At 44.4% G+C, this 17,696-nt stretch overlaps 1 protein-coding gene across 6 annotated transcripts in view; it reads left to right on the top strand.

Annotated features, from left to right (window-relative positions):
* Positions 1–5,610: 5,610 nt before the first annotated feature.
* PIK3C2B (phosphatidylinositol-4-phosphate 3-kinase catalytic subunit type 2 beta) overlaps positions 5,611–17,696 on the top strand; it is a 78,245-nt gene continuing 66,159 nt past the window's right edge. The window contains exons 1-3 of one of the 6 annotated variants that reach the window (XM_021003113.2): positions 5,613–6,098; positions 9,497–9,597; positions 11,619–11,679. The gene's annotated coding sequence lies outside the window, so the exon portion shown is untranslated. Of the gene's footprint in view, positions 6,099–6,165; positions 6,335–9,496; positions 9,598–11,618; positions 11,680–15,079; positions 15,101–17,696 lie in introns of those variants that run through there. The other 5 variants (XM_078156390.1, XM_021003111.2, XM_021003114.2 and 2 more) reach the window with 5 other exon arrangements.

The following is a 17,696-nucleotide window of genomic DNA, read 5'->3' on the forward strand; positions in this document are numbered from 1 at the left end:
CTTCATGGTCTCAGGCTTTTCTCACTCTACCACAATGCTTCCCTTTGGGCTAGATGTTTTTCTTAGATGCCCCTTTCTGATTCAGAGGCTTGGGGGAAGTTGCCATGAGAAGCAGGCAGATTTAAGTGGCTTCTTGCACAGTCTACTTGGAGGAATACCAGAAAAAAAATCCACCTAGCTCAAAATACCTCCTTCAGTGGCTGCCTGGGTGCCCAAAATTCCCACCCTTAGTTACTTCTTTGAGTTAGGACCCTGAATGATGTTAACATCCTGTCTTTCCACCGCTTCTGCAGCCTTACTCTCCCTAGAATTAGCTCTTTCCCCTCCTGGTGATTTCTGGTTACTCAGGCCCATATACTGTTCTCCCAGTCCCTCCCTGTCCCTCATGATTGGGCCTTTCTTACTTCGCTTTGTAGTACAAACCAAACGGTAAACTGTATCAAACACTCATGGCTCCACCTTTGATTCCTTTGACTACCTTGCTTTCCGGTCCTGCTAATAATTCTCAATCATGGGTCATCCCCCCAATTGTATTTTCTACTTTCAGTCACATAGTAGATAGAAGTCTGGACCTAGAGTCAGAAAGACAGTTCAAATCCCACCTCAGATACTAGCTGTGTGACCCTGGGGCAAATTACTTAACCTTTGTTTGCCTCAGTTTCCTCATCTGTAAAATGGAGACTAATAATAGCACCTACCTCCTAGGATTGTTGTTAATACAAAAGGAGGTAATATTTGTAAAGAGCTTTGCAAACTTTAAAGCATTTTATACATGCTAGTTTTGATTATTATCTTACTATGATTTATTCCCAAACCACCTGCTATTATTGAAGGAAGTCACAGAACCATGCTAACTAGGCCCACTAGAAATTCATTCCACTTGGGCTTTAACTTCCAGCCATCTCTTTTATTAATTTTTTATTGACTCCCTATAACATTCCCCTTAGGAGCTGTTCTAAACCTCCTTGGTTCTCGACATCTCTTCCGTCCACCTCTCTTAGCAAATAACCTTACCTTCTCCTTTACACGGAAGATTAAGGCCATTCATTGTGCGCTTCTGCCTTCATAGCCTCAAATTCCTCTGTCTTCGAATGTTTACCTCTCTTTTCCTCCAGTCTCAGAGGATGAAAGGCACCTCTTCTTGCCATTTAGGTCATTGGTTCCTTTTGGGTTCTCTTCTCTAGCATCTTACACATTGGTCACCCCCAATTTCTCTACTGTCCATCTCTCTTTCTTGGTTCCTTCTCTTTCCCCCACAAATATAGTCTTTCTTATCCTTGAAAAAAAATCTCCCCTTCATTGTCTTACCCCATTAAATTATCATCCTAACTCTCTTTTCTTTCCTGGTCAAGTCAATAGGCATTTACTAAGTCCTTACTATGTGCTAGCATTGGGCTAAGAGCTGGGAATACAAATCCAAGCAGAAAGACAATCCTTCTCTTACAGACAACACAAAAATGGAATTTGAAAAGGAGAGGGTGGGGAATAGATAAAGACAAGGGCATAGTAGACAAAGTGCAGAGATTTAGGAATAAAGCCTGGAGTGCAAAGAAGACAAGGTTAACCTGGGCATTCTCTTTAGAATGGAGATTCTGGAGGAAGCAGCCGGAGGCAGAGGCCTCAGGGGTGGAGGGTACTTCCATCAAGAAAAGTCCAGGACTGAAGTGTGCGTGAAAAAATTTCTTCACAGGATAGAGGAAGAACAACTAATTATTGATTCCAATGGCCAGCTACCCCCATTCGTTATTTGTAGCCAGCATTTCTATAGAGCTATTAGGTTTGCAAAGCACTTACATGTGCTGATTTATTTAATCCTCACAACAAGCTTGTGAGTAGGTTATTATCCCCACTTGATAGCAGAGGAAACCAATAAATGTCTGAGGCAGGGTTTAAATTGAGGTCTTTCTGATTCCAAGTCCTGAGCTCTATGCACCGTACCATTTCTTCCCAGAAAGGTTGCAGGATGCTGCCCCGTGAATTGGGAGGAGATCTTCTCTTTCCTCCCTCTACGATGGGCAGCATTTGGTCTTGACTCCACACCAGCCCCACTTGCAGTTCCTCAAACATGACTTCCATCTCTCATTTCCCATCTCCATGCCTTTGTATTGGCTATCCCCCAGGCTTGGCATGTTGTCCCCTCCACCTCTTAGTTTCCTGGCTTTTTCAAGACTCAACTCAAATCTCACCTTTGATATGAGGTCTTTCCCAGTTCCTCCAGCTGCTAACTCCTTCCCCTTTCTGATTCCTTTCGTCTAGTCTGTGTATAGTTTGTATGAGCATAGTTAATTATATGTTGTCTCCCGCCATTAGAACACAAGCATCTTGTTTTTGCCTTCCTCTGTATCACTTAACATAGTGTCTGGCACACAGTAAACACTTAATAAATGCCTTTTGACTTACTCATTGATTGATCTCTCTGAGTGTTCCTTTCTGAGGCCTTTAGTTTCTCTTCTTCCTTCTATCCCCTAAGTGTGAGCCTCCTCCAAATTCTGTCCCCAGCCCTCTTTTCTTTTCTTTCTATACTCTTTACCAAGGGGATCTCATCCATTCCCATGTCTTCAGCTTTCTTTTTCTTTTTTCCCCAGCCAAAGACAAAGTTTATTAGAACATCAAGTGAGGTTGGGTGAGATTTTTAAGAATCCTACATATTGGCCAGACTCTTGAGGAATCTGAGCATTTATATCGCTAATGCAATCGGGCCAGATTTTAAGAATCTGAGCTGAGCTTTCACTTCTTTGCAGGTGGCTTCCACTATATTTCAACTGGTAACCTATCCCTGTGCTCCCAGTGATAGCTCATGGATAATATATCCAGCACTGGATTCATCCCTTCTCTCCTAAAACTACTCTCTCTTCTGAATCACTTCTTTCTGTCCTATTTCTATTTATGGCACCACCCACTTTCCTAGCCTTTTAGGTTTGAAACCTCCAAGCCATCTTGGATTCCTCACTTTCCCTCCCAATCATCTTCGAACTCCCCATCAAATAGCTGCCAAGTCTTGTCAATAGTACTTGGGAAATATGTTTCGCATCAACAACCTCCTTTCTCCCCCTCTGTCACCACTCCAGTTCAGGCCCTCCTTACCCCTTGCCTACACCATTGTAATAGCCTTTATTTTTAATTAGTCTCCTTCCCTCCATTCTCTCCCCTCTCTAATCGATCCTGGCCAAAATAAAATCCTAATACTGAAATCTGAATAGGCATTCCCCCAATCAAAAAACCCTTTTGTAGTTCCCCATAGTCTATAGTATAAAATACAGACCTCTGCTGGCATTTAGGGCTTCTTATGGTCTAGTTCCATCTTACCTTATTTCACACTTCTTCAGTATTCTGTGATCTCATTGATGTTGGCACTCATTCCAACAGATGCAGATCACAACTCAGCAACACCCTCTCAAGTCTTTATGGAAATTCTTCACATGGTAATCAACATGTTAGGGGCCTTTCTAAAATTCTTTTGACATTGTGTGAATTCCCAATGGGGAAGGAAAGGAAGAAAGGGGGAAAAAGCATTGATTAATTTGGGGTTTTCTTGCAAAGATACTGGAGTGGTTTGCCATTTTCTTCTCCAGCTCATTTTACAGATGAGGAAACTGAGGCAAATAGGGTCAAGTGACTTACTTAAGGTCCCACAGCTAGTAAGTGTCTGAGGCCAAACTTGAACTCAGGAAGATGAGTCTTCCTAACTCCAGGCCCAAGCTGCCTCAGTGGAATGCATAACAATGACAGCTAACATTTATATAGCACTTGAAATTTGTAAACTTCTTTACACATGTCATTTCACTATATATTATCCGGTCTGATCCTCACAACAACCCTGACGAGTGCAGTTACTGTTCCCACGTTACAGATGAGGAGAGTGAGGCAGACAGTTGTTTAAGTGACTTGTCTTGAGTCCCACAGGTAGTATCTGACGCAGAATTTGAACTGCTCCTTTTGACTTTAGTTTTATCCACTCCACTAGCTGCCTCTTAAGAGCACGATGGATTGTCTTTCCCTTTTGCCACATGACTTTTCGAGTCATACATCTCTCCAATGACATCCTTTACACTGTTTTTCTTGTTCAATCCTTGGTTGGTGACATGTTGAAGCCTACTCACAACCACCAGGTACCTCTCCATTGTATTTGGGTGACCTTCAACTTTAATTCTATGGAGATGGTGCTATTCAGGACTACTCTCCTTGAATTCAACATTCCATATAAAGTAGACTATTAGCTGTTCTGTGATCTCGGCCCACCTCACCCAGCTCTAGGCATTTGTATATATTTTTTGTCATGTCAGAAAAGGACTTCCTCCCTACCTCTGCCCATTGACGTTTTCCCTTTCTTTCCCCAGTCTGGTTTGGGGCAGTTATACGTCTCAGTGGATGGAACGCTGAGCGGCTTGGAGTCTGGAAGACTCATCTTTCTGAGTTCAAAACTGGCCTCAGACACTCATTTCAGCCTGTTTGCCTTAGTTTCCTCACCTGTAAAATGGGCGGGAGAAGGAAATGACAAACTTCTCTAGTATCTCTGCCAAGAAAACCCTAAATGGGGTCAGGAAGAGTCAGATGCAACTGAACAACAATAACAACAGGCCTTGCTTCATGAAAGCATCCTTCTCTGATTCCCTCTAGCTAGCAGGGCTTTCTCCCTTCTTCCCTCTCCAATCTCTCCCACTGATCCTCTACATGGTCCTGTACACACAGACCATTCTAACATATCATAATTAATGATGTATATGTCCCTCCTGCCAACTAGAGCGTGGGCTTCTTGAGAGCGGGGACTCTGTGTGACTCATCTTTGTCTCACCAGCACTTATGTCTCACACATAGTAGGTACTCAGTAAATAGTTGGAGAATTAATCAAGAAGAAGAGGAAGGCCAGGGACATGGAACCACTGAAGGTAGTATAAGGGAAATGGGAAAACTGAGAAATTGGGGGCTTGGGGGAAAATAAAAGTGTTACTTTAAATCTATCTGAAAATAGTATACAAAAGAACCACAGCCCTGTATACCTATGCACATTATATTCCAATATAGGAAATACTCCTTAAAGCCTGATTTTCCTCAAAAAAGATAGAGTTAAGATGAAATATATTGGTAGATATTGTATGAAAGGACAATGGTTCCTTGGCTTTTCTTCACATTGGGGATTCCCCCTTGCTTTCTCCATGAGTTTATTAGGAATTCCCCACTCTGCAGGTGTTTTGTCTTCTCTTCCTGAGCACACCACCACAAACCCTTTCACGTGCTAGGAGTGTTGGATAGATAAAGCAGATGAATGTGAAAAAGTACTTGGAAATCCTGAAGGGGGGTCACCCTGGCAACACCACACTCCTTAATCCGGACACCCCAAAAATGCTGCCTTTTTCTCAATGTCTAAAGAGTTTTATTTGTTTTTGGTTTGTTTGTTTGTTTTGTATTGTTTTCATACGATCCCAAATAAATGGAGCTCTGGGAAGGGAAAGTTAGTGGAAATTTTGGCCTTTTTGCCTGGGTATCAGTAGCAGGATCTCATCCTGGTCCACTTTTCTCCCTCTCTTCCCCTCCTCTTCCCCTTGACTGGATGAGAAGGCCCTGGAGGAGGGTGGAGAGAGGTCAGAGCAGAGGGATCTGGGCTCCTCCCTCCTGCTCTCTTCAGGCTCAGTGACTTGGCTCTGGCCGGGAGACTGAGAGCCTGTCAAGGGTCTCAGAGACATTGAGGCTGGACTTGCTGGTGCAGTGCCCCTCGTTTCCGGGAGATGGCTCATTCCCTTTTTCCTCCTTTTGCTATTGTCCTACCCATGGTTGCTGTACTCTGCGAGCAAGCTTGAGCTCCTCTGTGGGTCTCTCTTTCTCTCTTTGCATGCAAGCCCAGCACTTCGCCCTTGGCAGCCTCTCCCACTGCATCAGGGACCCTTCTTCAGGGACTCGTAGGCTTTGAATGTTGGTTTATGGACACCCGTGGGCTGGAGAAGGGAAGAGGGGAGGGAGGCTTGGGGGCTAGAAACACCTTGAGGCTTATGCATGAAACAGCTTGCAGAGAGGAAACATCAGCGAAGCCCCAGCGAGACACCACCAGCCACACACACCAGGCAATCGGGAACCCGTTCGATCTTGCAGCAGAGCCAACCTAGGTAAGCCTCAACCAGCCGCGGGGGCTCCCACTCCACATGTGAGAATGACGGACGTGGGGAGCACTGACCCGGTCAGGGGCTCTTCCCAACATGGAGGTGTAACAATGGGAGGAACAGGGAAGGTTTCCTGGACTTCAGCTTCAGCCTTGGATGCTGGCGGGGAGGAGAAAGGAGAGGAGAGCCTGTGGGGCCGAGCAGGTTGTAGGGCGAGCGTGCTCCCAGCCCTGCTGGAGGAGGTGGGTGGAGGGGACGGGTGGGGATGGGGGGGGGGATTCCTCTGGCCACAGAGTACCCACCCCTTGACTCCAAGCTGAACTCACCCAAACCTTTACGTTTTGTTTGCGTATAAGATGAGAAACAAATAGTAAAACCTGTCCCGAGGGATGGCTGTTTTCTCTCCCAGTGGGGGAAAAGTCAGAGTCCAGTCCCGGGAAGGACAAGAATTTTTATTACTTTTTTTTTGGGGGGGGGGAGGTGAAGCCTGGCGTATGCCTTATAAGGGCGCTGCAGCAGCACCCTTCCAGTAAGAGGAGGAAGAGCGCAAGTGGAAGGGAGAGAACCGAAGAAGCCCTAATAAGCTTGAGTAGCTAGGCTGGGTGGGAAAGTGGCCCCCTTGGCTCACGCCCAGGCCTGGACTCTTCTTTCCAGCTTCTCTTAGGGGTGGTTTGGGTGCTTGGGAGGAACCGCAGTGAGAGAGCCAGCAGTGGAAAAGCGTGGCTGAAGTGGGGTGGGGTGGGGAGACGGGGGTTTGGCAAGATCCCTGGATGTGGGAAGAGTTAGTTACCAAAGGCATCACGGTTAGTTTGTGCAAACACAGTCGGGGTGCCAGGTCAGGGAGCTCCCTTGCTGCGAGGAAGCCTTCTTCCTTTCATTCCTTCGCTTCCACCCTCTTTCCCCCTCCTCCCACTTTGGGGCTTTCATTGCATTCCCCTTCTCATCCCAACCAGGCCAGCCTGGGGTGGAATCTCTATTGTCCCTAGCTGGACTGTTTTCGTTTCCCCCAACTCTGCTTGGGAGCTCTGCACTTTGGGCTGCTTTCTTCCTGTCAGGAGATTTTTCAAGAGGGAGCCCCAGAATTGAGGCCCTGATGCCACCCTGTTCCCCTGTTTCCTACCCTCCTTAAACTCCCTGAGCAGCTAAGAGATGGCTCTGGGAATCTGCATGAATTTTCACCCTGGACCAGCCCTTGACCAAGGTCTTGCCTTGCTGCTTTGTGAGACCTTGGAGTGATAGCAGGAGAAACAGGCCTGGAAAGTGGTAACTGGGCCCAAAATACTGTGTGCCCCACCCCCAACATACACCTCCAGCCAATGATCACAAAGTGGAAATGAAGAGGTACCAAACCTTCCAAATATTTAGCCCTTCTGGAACCTGGCCTTCCCATTCTTGGTAATATTCATGGAAAAATTAAATGAAGGCAAATTTTATAGCTTTGCTAGGCAGCCAAAGTCTGAAGTGACTGCAGCTCTGGATTCTTTCTGGTCTGGAGTCTAATGCTGGGGCTGTCATCGGTTTTCCTTTGGCCCTTAGGTGAGCCTGAGATTGATTTTCGTGACTCTCGGTATGTCTGACTGAGCCTTTGCCCAAGCCCTCCACTTATATCTAGATGGGTGTTTGTCCATGTTATACCTCACCTGGGAATTACCTCAAAAGGCCGAGGATAGTGTCAAATTCTACCGAAGGTCTAGAAGGGCTTCTTCAGGACAAGGCTATACCTCTGCCATATTCCTTTGGATGGGAGCTCATCACGCTTGGCTGTGACTGGTCTTTGCCCTTGCCCAGATGGATTCTTCCATTTGTCTTGGAGGGAGAGAAACTGAGAATTAAGCGTATATAGGCACACGCCCACGTTTCCATGCTTTTGGTCCATTCAGTGAAGTCCCCTCTGTTTGGCACAGTGCTTTGCAGATCTCTGATGCAGACAAGGGCTCCCTAGGAGAAACCTGCAGTGCATCAGTCCTGTGCAGGGCCTTCGAGGAAAGAGAAATTACAGAGGGAGAACAGGGAGTAAGAGAGAACTCATTAGAACCTTGTCTCGTCCTCTTCCCTTCCTCGTTATAGTCCCTTAGATTTTTTTCCCAGCCCAGGGTTTGTGAGTGGCATGGACCATCTTGAATCTTACATTGTATTCCTGATGACCCCTAAAGTCCCTTCCAACTCTGAGTCTAGGATCATATGGGTGACCTGGGCAAGGGCTTTGAGAGGGAGGGAAAGGAGAGGAGTGGGGCTGGCACTCAGAGCTGGTGGGATATTGAATATACAACAGAAGTAGAAGTCATGTTGTAGAAAGCCTGGTGCCATTCCTCTTTGATAGTTAGGTGGGCAAAGGGAAAGAGGTCACTCTAGGTTCCAGAGGGGCACTCTTTGGCCAGATCTCTTCCTAATGGTCTGGGACTGACAGAATGGAAGCCAGGGGAGAAAATGGAGTTTCTAATGTGAGCTGGAGGCAAATGTCTGGAGAGTGAGAAACATCAGAAGGGCTAACACCCTCTGGACAACTGAAGGAATCTACTGATGGGATAGAATTGGGTTGACAGATGTGCCAGGGAGAGAATAAAGACCACTGCAAGCCCAAGAGAGAAAAAGAGAGAATGGGGTTATAGTAATTTATAAATAGCATTTACATAGTGCTTTAGGGTTTGCAAAGCACTTAACAATTGCTATCTCATATCACCTCCCAACAGCCCTGTGAGGTAAGTGCACTAATTATCATCCTCATTTTACAGATGAGGGAATGGAAACTGGCAGAGTATTAAGTAATTTAACCAGGGTCTTACAGCTAGTAATTGTCTGAGGCAAGATATGAACTCAAGTCTTCCTGACTTGAAGGGATATCAAATCCATCACTGGATTCCCTATGCCACATAGGGTGTAGGCTGCTGTCACCCACTCAGATTCAATAGCTCATTCCGTTCAACAAATGCTTAATAAGCATGCCCACTTTTAAAAAAGAAATTATTAGTTGTATCTCCAGTGCTTAGCACAGTGCCTGGCGCATAGTAGGTGCTTAACAAGTGTTTATTGGATTATTGAATGCCCATTACATGCCAACATCTTTGCTAAGTTCTGGAAAAATAAAATCAAAATGTTTTCTGCTTTCAAGGAGCTTATACTCTACGAGGGGTTACATTGTGTACCCAGCTAAATAACCATGAGGTAATTTGAGGAAGGGGAGAATGTTAACCACTGGGGATATCAGGGAAGGCCTTAAGGAGGAAATTGCCCCAGGGAGAAGCCTTGAAAGAAGGCAAGGATTCTGAAGTCATTTGTATTCAATGAGATAAACTAAGGATGTAAGCTCAGGATCAGAAACCATACTTAGTAAACTTTATTTATACTGTACCCAGCATCACAGTTCTGGGTGGACATCCTAAAATGGCTAATTGTCTATTATTCAGGAACAGATGAATCAATGAAGTCCTTGGCTTCCCTGCCCTGAAGTGCAAGGAGAGGAGGAGTAATTATAATCAAAGCATTTTGCCCCTTCTGAGCAGCTCTGGTAAGAAATTTGGTTGGGGAGTGGTGGACTGCAATTCTAAGAGGAGGTTTGGGGGTTATTTAAACATCTCTATTACGCGGGAGTCTGAACAATTGAGAATGGATTATAAATTTTGTTGGCTAGTGAAGGATACAAATCCTTGGGATCTGTCTATGTTGACAAGGTCAGAGACTGGGAACTGGTGACTTGGGTCTCTCAGCACCTAAGATGATCTTCTTGGGGTATATTTTCTCTCTCTAGAAACTAGAAATGGAGATCTACTTTCCCATAATAATAATAATGATAATAGCTTTATGTAGCACATTACACACATTATCACATTTGATCCTAACAGCAATCCTGTGAGGGCTGAGCTTCTATTGTTATTCCCAGTTTATAGAAACTAATGACAAGTGAAATGACTTGCCCGGGGTCACACAGTCAAATCCAGGTCTTTCTGACTCCAAGACTTTTTCATTCCTCTCCTATGACCCCTGGGGTAACCTTTGGAGAAAGGGAAGCTTCCCTACATGCTAGCTATGTCTGGTACCCTACTACATCTCCACAACCATGGACTCTGCAAGGTTCAAGAGAGGGATGGGCAGATGATTGCAGTAGATGAAACGGATGGGGGAAGGGAGTGAACCGCACATCATAATCCACATTGGTCTTACAGAATCCAGATCTAGAGAAGAGGGGGCAGTAATCCAGATTCTGAATCTGAGAAAAAGACTGCAGGGGGATAAAGGCACTTGTCAATCAGTCAGTTGTCTACATTAATTAAGTGCTTACTACACATCAGGCACTATGTTAAAGGTCTACGTGGCACAGAATTGAGTTCATCCATTTTATAGGTGAGGATTCTGAGGTCCGGAAAAGTGGTGTGGCTTGCTCAAAGTCACACAGCTAGGGCAGAGGTCAAAGGTGAATCCAGATTGTAAGAGCCACGCCCACTATTCTTTCCACCATATCGCATAGCTCTTTTGGCTGATCTGAGGCTGCAATACTGGGTGTTGTGCATTTAAAGACAATTGAATGTCCAGGGGCCATGTTCGAAGTGGAAACAGGCCTAAAAGGCAGGTATGGGCTTGGATTTTTGAAAACTAAGTTTTATTGATGTCTTTCATCTTTACATCACCTATGTTTCCCACTGTATCACTCCCTGCTGCTCTTCTCAGACAGCCATCCCTTATAACAAATAATTTTTTAAAAAGAGATTAAAAACAATTTAGGAAAACTAGCCAACATTTAAATTATAGTATTACAAGATTTGGGCTAGATATAAGGAAGAACTTAGTGAAGGTTATTGTACACTGATCCATTAAATATTTGTTAAACACTTTCTTTGTGCCAGGTGTGGTGGGGGATGGTAAGTTCTGCCCTCAAGATGCCTGTAATATAGGAAAGGAGATGTGAACTAATCACAACTGTAAGATAGAATGCCCAAGTGCTACAGGAGAGGAGCAACCCCAAGGAGTTTAGTGATTCAGCAATAATGATGATAGTTAATATTTCTGTATCACTATATGCCGGACACTGTGTTAACAATTATTTTATATTACAATTTAAAATTACCAATCTTATTTGATCCTTATAACGACCTTGGAAGGCAGATGCTAGTATTATTTTCATTTTACAGATGAGGAAACTGAGACAAACAGAGGTTAAGTGGCTTGCCCCAGAGTCACACAACTAGTAAGTGTCTGAGGCCAATTTTGAACTCTAGTCTTCTTGACTCCAGGCCCAGCCTGGTACTCTAACTACTGCACCACCTAGCTGCTTAAATAAGAAAGATCACCCTAAGTGGAAGGATCAGGGAGGGCTTCATGGAGAAGGTGACATTGAGCTCAAGCTCAAGGATGGTATAATAGAAAGAGTATTGGTTTTAGATTCAGGTGACCTGGGTTCTCATCCTGGCTGTGCTACCGGGATGTTGGATCAGTCAGCTAACCTAACTTTTCCGGGTCTCAGTTTCCCCATCTGTAAAATCACAAAGGTCGCTTTCTGTTCTTAATCTTGTGAGAATGTATGGTTTTTTCCAGGTGAGGATGATTAGTGGATCTCATTTCAGACTGAGGGAACAGCATGGACAAAAGCACGGAGGTAGGAAAACAGGGTGGGCAAATAATTAAATTTGGCTAAACATAAAGGAAACAGTGTAAGATGTAGTTGGAAAGATAGAGTGCAGTCAGATGGTGGAGGACTTTGAATGCCAGGCTAAGACATCTGGACTAAATTCTGAACAGATTAAAGAACTATTAAAAGTTATTAAGTAGGGAAGGGAGTGACACATTTGAAGCTTGCTTTAGGAAGACTGTTCTGGCATCTTGGTGTGTGGGATGGGCAGGGAAACCTGGTAGAAGCCATTATCGTTGCTTAATCAAGAGTCAGCAAGGGCCTAAATTAGGTTGGTGGCAGTGGGTGTGTTAAACAGGTGACTAATTTAAGAGCTCCTAATGCCAGAATAATAATAATAATAACTGACATTTATGTAGTGCTTTGCAGTTCACAAAAATATGACAACATATACACATTATATGTAACATATACACACGTTATAAATACACATGTGAAACATGTACATTATATGCAATGTGTACATGTGTTACAAAGATGTACGTGGAAATAGAGACATTATATACAATGTGCACATGTGTTATAAATACGTGTGTGAAATATATACATTATATATAACACACATGTGTTATGAATTTATGCGAAATGTATACATTATATATAACATAAATGGTATACAATGTGCATGAAATATTGTATACATATTATGCAATATGTACACATGTTATAAATATGCATATGAATACAATCATTATCTACAATGTGCACATGTTATAAATATGTGTGGAAATAGATACCTTATTTACAATATGCACACATACTGTAAACATGTGTGAAACATACCACATAACATATACATGTTATACACATATGTGAAATATATACTGCATATACCATATATACATTATAGATATGTGTGAATTATATTGTATATAATATATACATAATATACAATGTGCACATATGTTATAAATGTGTGTGGAAATATACATTATATACAACATATGTATGGGTTATAAACATGCATGAAATAGAGACATTAATATAACATACGCATGTGTTATAAATATGTGTGAAATGTATACCATATATAATATACACATGTGTTAGAATTATGTGTGTGGAAATATATACATTATATAGTACACATGTATTATAAATGTGTAGAATATGTGTTATAAATATGTGTGTAGGAATAGATATGTTTTATATATAACATACACATGTTATAAATCTCTGAAATATATAACACACACATGTTACAAATATGTATGTAGAAATATATGCAACATATGTATGTGCTATAAATCTGAAATATATAACATATACACATGTCATAAATGTGTGTAGAAATAGATATATATTATATAACATACACATGTTATAAATGTGTGTGGACTATATACATTCTATATAATACACATGTGTTATAAACATGTGTGAAATGTATGCATTACATATAACATTATATAATACGTTAGACATGTGTTCATATGTATGTACATATGTATATTACCACCCTCCTTCAGATCTTTGTAACGTTATTCCTGTTTAATGGATGACAAAGCTAAAGCTGAGACAGGTGAGGTGATTGGCCCAAGGTCATTCAGCTGCTAAATTTCAGAAGCAGCTCTGGCTTGTCAACAAGAAGAACAAGGATTTTCTGATTACCAGTCCAATATTTCTTTCCACTACACAGCTGCCACTAAGGTTGTTGAAGCATGAACCCTGGGAGAGCTTTAAAAATAGGGGAAAAAAATAGGTTTGTTTTAGTCCTGCCTGGAAAGCAGAAGAGCTGGAAGTTGGTTGCTTTGGGTCCTATTCTGGTTCAGCCCTTTAGCAGCTGTGTGAAGCCAGGAAGCTCTGTGGCCCTCAAACAAAAGGTTGGATTACATGGCTCCTTTCAGCTCTAAATCTAGAATCCTTCCAGCTTTAATACTCTGCCAAGCAAAAGGCTTTCTGGAATTCCTTTTTAGTTCTGGAGACATTGTGGTATTGTGGAAGAACACTAGAATTGGAATTAGGAGAGCCAGGTTCAAATCCTGGGGCCATTAGTTGATAGCGGTATGACCTTGGGAAAGTCACTCTGAGCTTTAACAAGTTGTGCATTCTCTACCTTAGGTGCTTGATAAGTGTTCATTGATTGACTGCCCTACCTCTCAGGGTTGAGGAAAACACTTTGTAAACCCTGGGCAGAGTATTACCTGAATTTGAGCAGGGTGGCAATGATAGCAACAAGAATTCTCTATTTCTGTGGGTTCTTCCCCAAAGAGGAAGTAAGTTGTCCTTGGCCCTGTACCTGAAGTTGTGATAAAGGTTGTTGTTGTTTGTCCTTTGTTTTTGAAGAGGACCAATGACATCACTGGGTGATGTCTCACCTCTGGAAGGTACTAATTTAATAGAACTTGAATTTTTTTTAAATGTGGTTCCCGCCAATGATCTTATTTGTGACTACAAACAGTCACACCTCTGCACTCACAAACAATATCCCCCACACGTGCTAACTGGTGTTTTCAGTCCATGCCCCACTGACTGCCAACGTAATCAAGAAGAACCTGGGTCGCGCCTAATAGGAAGGGTCTCCACACTTGATGCTCTTCCCCTCTGGATCCATATGATAGAGTGAAAGTTCCCTGGGAATGTTCTTCCCTATGTTGGAAGCTGAAGGAGATAAATGGAGGCATGGTCCCTGCCCACAAGGACCTTCCATTTGAAGAATACAAACACAGAGGAAAGGATCAGACTCAGGTATCCTACCTCCAAGCCCAGTGCCCTTTTCTCCATCACAGTGACCTCTGTTGAGATCCTTTGGTCTGGTACTGTTCAGCCTCCTACCTACTGGCCTTTCCACTTTTGATGCGTCTGAGGAAGTTTGGTGTGACCCAGTTAAGAGCCTAGGAAGGGCCCTGATTCTCTTTGTCCTCGGAGGTAGGGTGGAGGGGTCTGTTATGTGGAGATCCCAGGGCCAGGAATGAGAGCAGATTCTTTGCTCATCTCTGGATTTTGCAGCCTGTCCTGAACCGACCCTAGGGCAGGATATCCTTTCAGCCAGGGTAGTAGGAAAAGTGGAGGCTCCCTCTTGGGGAGCTGTATGATCTGGCTCACCGCTGCAGGCAAAAGCCAGTCTGGGCTAAGAATTGTACCAAGGCCAGGACCCCAAATCACAGCAGGAATATCTTGACCTAAAGGGACCTCCTGCTATCTCTGGGGTGTGTGAGCTCCTGAATCATGAGTCCTCTCCTCCCACCCTCCTCAGGCATTCCTACAGAGCTCCCTGAAGGCACCAAACCCAGGATCTGGCCTGTGGCTGCAACTGGGAGTGGCCTAGGAAGGAAAAGGGGAGGGGGAAGGCTACAGGTCCTCCCTTCTGCCTCCTGTAGCTGTAATACTGGGTGGAGTGACAGATCAGGCTATCCGGTAACATTTACTGGCAAGATTGTTCTTAAAGGTATGTGGGTGTGACTTCTGGAGCCTCAGAAACCTACTCCTTCAGTGCCTTCCTTGAGGACACCTGAAATTCTCACCATTAGTGAGATTTAGGATTTATTCTTTCAGATCAAATATTTCTCTCTCCTGGCTTTTCTATTAAAATTGAAATACCTCTGGAAGAGGTAATATGTTGTCTATGCTATCAGTCCTACTTCTGCCAGTAAACTTGCTTCGTGACCTTGTTCAAGTCCCTTCTTTCTGGGCCTCAGCTGTAAAATAATATGTACGAGACCTATTTCACAGGGTTGCTCTAAGAAAAGCCCTCTGTAAATTAAAGTGCTCTGTAAGTGCTTGTGACCTTGTTTCAATTCAACCAACATTGGTTAAGCACCTACTTTGTATCAAGCACTGTGCTTTTGTATCCCCAGCACTTAACACATAGTAGGTGCTTAATAAATGTTTATTGACTGATTTATTGATTGACTAGATGCTGAACCACTCTCCTTCCCAGGGCTTTGTTTCCTCATCTGTAAAATAAGGAGGTTGGATGAGGCTGTGATCTCTAAAGTTCCTTCTAGTTCCGCGGGCCCTCTATGATCTTTTTATGGGAGGGGTCGGCAAAGAGCAAAGGGGTGGGGCTTTGGAAAGTAAACTGTGGAGACTCCAGAGTATTGCCTAGAGCAGCCCTGTGGCTGGGGCTGGGGCTGGGGCATTTATCGTGTGCAGAGCCATGTGTAGCTAGCCCAGCCTCCTGTCTCTCTGGCCTCTATCTTTGGGTTCTCTATAGCTTTCTTTGGCCCAACTCCCAAGGTGCTGAGAAGGAATTGCAGAGCCAAGGGATCAGGCCTCCTCTTTGGATGGCTGCCTCCCATCCTAGCTCTCCTCAAGGGACTGGGCTGCCTTTAAGGAGGATTTGGGGATGGCCTGGAACAGCTGAGAGAGGCAGGCGTTCGAGGTCCTCAAGCCCCGTTTTCTCATTCTTCCTCACAGATGCTGGTGACCTTCCTGGGCCCCTTGCTCTGTTTATACTAAGGCCTGTGTTCCCAGTAATGTGGCATTTGTACTGCCTGGGTTATTTCCTCCTTGCCTGGAAGAGGAGGTGAAGAGTCAGAATGTGTGCGTTGGGGTGTGTGTGTGTGTGTGTGTGTGTGTGTGTATGTTTTTCCCCAGGAGACTGTCAGGCCTTGGGAAGAGAGAGGCTGAGGGCATAAAGTCTGGGGTGCTTTTGGCCCAGGCTGGGAGTGGGGAGTGGGGGCAGGGCTAGGGCCAGCAGAGTGTTCCCACGGATGGCTGGCTCAGCCATTTTCTGCTTGGATTCCTTGGCCCCTCCTTACAGCAGAGCAGGTGGCCTAGCTTCCACACAGCGTGTCCCCGGTCTGCCGGCTCCATACCCCTGAACACCCAGCCCCTCCCCCCACCACTACTTTATTACCACCATATGGGGTGACTGCTGGCCCCTCCCTCTCACTTGCTGCCCTGCCTGCTGTGAGAGGATCATTTGGGGACCAATTCCCTAGGCCCTTCTCACCCCAGGGCTCTAATCCATCTGTGCTTAGGGGGTGGGGAGATGGGGAGGAGGGAAGAGGAAAGAGAGATTGGTGGGGGGAGGGGCTGTGCCTCTTCCCATTTCCCTCGGTCCTGCTCCCAGGGAGCTGAATCCTACCATTCCTGTCACCATATTGGAGCTCAGCAGCAAAGGTTGGGAATGGATAGATCTGTGGTGACTAGGAGGGCCTGGGGTCCATCACAGCAGCCCTGCCTCAATGTGGCCTCCCTTCACACTGGCCCTTGGTTTGCCCTAGCATGATCCATGGAGGGAGGCAGGGGTGGGGGTGGGGGTGGGGTGGGTGAGGGAGAAGGCTTCTTTATGATGAGAAGAGCAAGATCTTTGAAAGAGAGGGAGTATAGCGTAATTGCCCAATAAATTATTAGAATTTAACGGAATAGAGTTGGGGAGTCAGAAGCTTACCCCAGACAAAATACTTGCTTAATTTCTTTGGATATTTTCATTGACAATTTCTGTTATCCTCTACCCAGTAGAGAGCTTATGTTGGTGGTTCCATATTTCCTCTCTCTCTTGTCTTTTCTTTGTCTCTCCCTTCTTCCTTTCTCTTTCTCTCTTTCTCTTCCCCTTCCTCACTTTGTTTTCTCTCTGTCCTCTTTCTCTTTCCCTCTCTCTCTTTATCCTCTCTGTTTATTCCCTCTCTCTTTCTCTCATTTTCTTTCCCTCCCTCTCTTCTCTGTCTTTTCTTTTCTCCTCTTATCTCTCCTCTCTCTTTCCTCTCTTTCTCTCCTCTTGCCCCTCCCTCCTCTGTCTTTCTTTCTCTCCCTTTATCTATTTCATCTTTTCTTCCTCATTAGAGGTAGCTAGGTGATGCAGTGGATAGAACACTGGGCCTTGAGTCAGGAAGTCTTGACTTCAAACTTTAGATATTTACTAGTTATATAACTCTGGGTAAGTCATTTAATCTCTGTCCGCTTCAGTTTCCTTAACTGTAAAATGGGGATAATACTAGCACCTACCTTGAAGGGTGGGAAGGGTGGTTGTGAGGATCAAATGATCCTCACATAAAGTGCTTAGGGCAGGCCCTGACACATAGTAGGCCTGTAGTAAA

This window comes from Phascolarctos cinereus, unplaced genomic scaffold (genome assembly GCF_003287225.1).
Source record: "Phascolarctos cinereus isolate Bilbo 61053 unplaced genomic scaffold, phaCin_HiC Scaffold_5;HRSCAF=322, whole genome shotgun sequence".
Taxonomy (NCBI): Eukaryota; Metazoa; Chordata; class Mammalia; order Diprotodontia; family Phascolarctidae; genus Phascolarctos; species Phascolarctos cinereus.